This window comes from Enhydra lutris, unplaced genomic scaffold (genome assembly GCF_002288905.1).
Source record: "Enhydra lutris kenyoni isolate GAN:26980312 unplaced genomic scaffold, ASM228890v2 scaffoldscaffold12, whole genome shotgun sequence".
NCBI classification, from domain to species: Eukaryota; Metazoa; Chordata; class Mammalia; order Carnivora; family Mustelidae; genus Enhydra; species Enhydra lutris.
The window spans coordinates 67337945-67342990 of NW_019154096.1; positions in this window are offsets into that span (position 1 = coordinate 67337945).

The following is a 5046-nucleotide window of genomic DNA, read 5'->3' on the forward strand; positions in this document are numbered from 1 at the left end:
CGCAGGCTAAGCTGGGTGGCTCTAGACAATTTATTTCACCTCTCTGAGCCTAGAAAATGGATAAGGAACTACCCATTTATCCTATCAGATTGTCATAAAGAGGAAATACACATAAAGCATCTGGTGCACACCAGTCAGGGCCTGGGAAACAATGACCAGCAGCCTAAAGCACCTGTTTCTGTAACTAAAGGGTTACTGGAACCCTGCCACACTCATTCACGGACGTACCGTCTATGGTCGCTTTCAGGCTAGAACCGCCGACTTGCGTCCAGATCAGAATGCACACCCCACGATGCCTAAAACATTTATTATCCGGCCTCTGACAGTAAAAGTTTGTCCAAGCCCGAAACTGGTCATCAATAAATGCGTGTTCCCTTTGCCCATTCTTTCCTTTCCTGAGCCTGGTCCCTTCAAGTTAAGGGAACTGCATTTTTTTTTTTTTTTTTTTTTTTTTTTAATGTTTGGAAGACCCACGTACCACACCGTCACCACCCATCCCTGCATCCGCAGACGACAGAACCTGCGCAGAATTCGTATCCGTGGGAAGAGCCACAGAACCAGCGGGGCACGACTCAGAAGCACAGGCTGGAGGCTTGGACTCTGCTTAGCTCGGGAGGCTGGGATTCGATTCTGCCGCTGGTCACTGAGCGAGAACGCTTCTTCCAGGTGACGGAAGAGCTACCTGGAGAAGCGATCTGGGAGCTGAAATCTAGAGATAAAGACTTAACTCGGCCAAAACTGAGGGCGGAAGCATTTGAGGAGGCAGAAACAGTTACACAAGGATTCTGAGGCGGGACAAATCTTATGGAAAGGCCAGTGAGGCTGGAGCATAATGAAAACCACAAAGAAAGGGGAAAATGAGGCTGGGGGATGTAGTCAGCATGGAGTCACACCAAGAGAGACCGGAAGAGAGGGAACACAAGCAGAGGGAGTCCGGGAGGGGAGGAAGAAGCAGGCTGAGCAGGGAGCCTGATGAGGGGCTCGCTCCCAGGACCCTGGGACCATGACCTGAGCTGAAGGCAGATGCTTAACCACTGAGCCACCCAGGCATCCCCCATATAAGGATTTTAAGTGACACAATCCGAAGTATAATTTAAGATCACTTTGTTGCATAATGATTAAATGCCTAGATAGGAAGGAATTGAAACAGGGACTGTCCAAGACTAAGAAAAGGCTAAAATCTAGGTCTCCTAATTCCCAGTTAATTTTCTTTTCACTACCCTGGGCTGTTCTGGAGAAAGCAGCTTACACAACATAGCATCTGGGTCTCCCCCAAGCCTGGATTCGTTCATCTGAAAGGAGAGCTTTGGAGACTGGCAGCCACGTGGACCAATAATCTGGGTAGTGAAGATTTAAAGGACAAACTGATAGTCAAAAGGTCTTCTATCATAATCCTCAGGAAATGAGCCAAATTGGAGAAATACAGTTGAGCTGGAGAATGAATAACCAGAATCCAGAATACAGTCATATTTTGGCTTAAAAATATGAGTGCATCCAGAATAAGAAAGGCAGGTCAATAAAATGTGTCCATTCTTTTTTTTTTTTAAAGATTTTATTTATTTATTTATCAGACAGAGCTCACAAGTAGGTAGAGAGGCAGAGAGAGAGGGGGATGCATGCTCCCTGCTGAGGAGAGAGCCCGATGCGGGGCTTGATCCTAGGACTCTGAGATCATGACCTGAGCCGAAGGCAGAGGCTTAACCCACTGAGCCACTCAGGAACCCCCAAATGTGTCCATTCTTAATCCTAAAGAAGCAAATGAAGAATTTTTGAAGTGGCAGAGACCTCTAAATTATTCTCTGTGGTTTTAAGAGGATAAAACAGGGACCCATGGGTGGGAGAGCAGAACAGGGTGGAAGGGTAGAAGAAAACTAGTGGGGGAGATATATTTTTATCTCACCAGGAGGCAGAATTTTCTTATACAAAGTTGCCCAAGAAGAGAACAGCCTGTTACTGACAGGTTGATTGAAATCACTCACTCAGCTGTACTCCAGACATCATCCTAAACACAAGGCTGAGGTCCCTATTGCTCACTGAATGTTTTTGGAGCCCTTTTCTAAATTCCATGACTACAAAAGTCCCTTCCAACATGAGACCTGATGGTTGCCACAAAACCTGAATTGTCCATGTGCCAAAGTATACCTTTCTTATTCTCCCGGCTACAAAAACAAACAAACAAACAAACAAACAAACAAACAATTTTTAAATGACAGAAGTAAAGACCTCAGGAAAGTTGAAACTTTTCCTTTTTTCACTGTGAAACCCTGTTTTGGAAAATGACCTATATACGGACCAAGACCAGGTTGCGGACTTTGCCCTCTCCAGGTGAGGGTCAGGCACTGCTTGTCACCGAAGGAAAGGGTTGACCTGCTGTATGCTCTAATCAGAGCACCTAGTGTGACAAAGGAACCCCCAGGGGGTCAACAATTAATAGGACGGTAATACAGCTGTCCTCTTAGATTCCTCTAAACCAAACCTCAGCTACCAAGGCATTTAAAACATATTTTATTAAGTCGTAGGCAGAGACCAAGATTAATTCTTTATCAGGCTCCTCGAGGACTTAGGCATTGCTACTCAAATCTTAACACGCTAAAATTAATTCAGTCAAAATGTTCAGGGAGTTATTTTCCTCTCACTTCAAATACCTGAGGAAAAGGGCTGCCTGTGAAAAGCCCTGCATTGTTCGAAAAGCCAAACCACGACATGCTTCCTGGGATCTGAAAATTAGCAGGAGCTCACCCTCCAGCTTCCTGCCCTAGTGTTTTCTTGCCTTTTTTTCCCCCCTCAAACAAGTGGATCTAGTTACATTTGTTTCACCTCTCAGATATTTTGGCAATTTTCTTTTTTGAACAGAAGAATTCAGTTCCTTTCTTAAGAGTCCGAGCAGGAAAGGGAGGTGAAAAAGTTAACTGAAAAAACGAACAGTGCTGGTCCCATAATTACCCAAGGACTAGAAAGCTCTATTCTCTCCGTGATGAAAAAGGGGAATTACACATGTAACTTCCATTAACATTAATGGGACTTACCTCCATAAATCCTCTCAGCATCAATGGGAAGAATGGATTCGGCATAACTATCGGCTGGCACCTTTACTCTCTCGGTCATTTCTATTACTTGGTTCAAAGGCAAAGAGCCAAGCACGCTGCAAACCAGAGCCAGGTGAAGCTCCAGGCCACTGATTGACTGTCACCTGCCTCCTCAGAGCCATGGGGCAGAAGGATTATAAAAATAGAGGTCTTCATTTCTTTTACTTTTTTTTTTCCTTCTTCACATTTTACCTGCTGGAAACAGAGCCTAATCAATCGCACAGATTTATTATTATTATTATTTCTTTAATGTAAGTTTCTCCTTAGCGGTTATGGGTTTGAGAGCTCCTGGTCCCACCCTGGAAGGCAGTTATCAGCAAACAGATCCTGAGAAAAAGTTCTTAGCTAGATGTATTGCTGAGGGACGGCCTGATGGGGGAAGACACTCTTGAACCTCAATAATTAAGACACAAAGCAGGAAGTGTGGAGTATTGCTGCCGCGAGTACAAACCAAAAATCCTGAGAAAGAAGAAAACAATTCCATACTGGGAACGAAGGAAAAAAAGTATGAAAGAGGTAACATTGGAGCTGGACCCTGATGGCCAAGTGGAATGACCATGAATCCGATCTTAGGACCAGAGAAGAATCCAGAAAATACTTCAAGAACAAAGGAGGAGGCACAAAATAAAGGGAAAGAGGGTGGATTTGGTGCCAGATAAAACTGGGTTTGCCTCCAGGTTCTGACTAGCTGTGCGACCACGTCAAGTTTCCTAATCTGCAAAGTGGGGATAATAACACCTACTTGGTGGGTGCCAGGGTGTTTCTCTTGGTTGGGTGGGGACTCTTGGTTTCAGTTCAGGTCATGATCTCAGGGTCCTTGGATGTAGCCCCACGTGAGCTCCGTGCTCAGCAGGGGACTTGCTTGAGATTCTCCCTCTCCCCCTCCCCTGCTCACGTGCGCACATGTGCAGGTGCACCGTCTCACACAAGTGAAATAAATAAATCTTTTTAAAAAATTAATGCACAGTAACACCTACTTTGGGGTCGCCTGGTTGGCTCAGTTGTTAAGTGTCTGCCTTCGGCTCAGGTCGTGATCCCAGGGTCCTGGGATCGAGCCCTGCTTTGGGCTCCCTGTTTGTGGGGGAAGCCTGCTTCTCCCTCTCCCACTCCCCCTACTTGTGTTCCCTCTCTTTGCTGTGTCTCGCTTTGTCAAATAAATAAATAAAATCTTAAAAAAATAAATAACACCTACTTTGTAAGGTTGCTGAGCAAGATGAATGAGGCAGTTATGGAGTTTGCTGAAAGCCCCCACCCCAAGTCTGGTAATATTAATTGACCACTAATTTGTTACTATTACTATTAAAATTATTGGTTCTGAATGGCCTCCAATTTATGTAGCATAGATAGCCTCCACAGGTAATTCTGATATGTCTGACCATCCTTGGGAATGACATGAGCTGGGTTCCATGCCAGCAAGGCCAGTCTCCCCTCGGCTCAACACGCACTCCTCCAGGGCCACCCCCCCACCTTTGGTCACCAGCCACCACTCTCCTTACCTCAGCTGTACATCCCTCCTCACAAGCACTGCCCCTGTCCCTCCCAGCCTGTCCAAGACCACCTGAACCCAAAGGTGGTCTCCAAAACTGTAAATCTTATCTGATGAAAATCCTATTAGGTAAAGAGATCAGGAATTCTTATTCTTATTAATACATGAAGCCACCGAGGTCCAGAAAGGTCAAATGATTTGCCAAAAGTCACATGGCTAATATTTGGCAGAACTGGGGCAAGAATCCTGGTCTTGTCTTTTTGAATTATTTATTTATGTATTTATTTATTTTAAAGATTTATTTATTTTAAAGAGAGAGAGCAGGGGTTGGGGAAGAGGGAGAGGGATAAGCAGACCCCCCGCTGAGTGGGGAGCCCGACACAGGGCTCCATCCCAGGACCCTGAGATCATGACCTGAGCGGAAATCAAGAGACAGCTGCCCAACCGACTGAGCCAACCAGGTGCTCCTTGAAT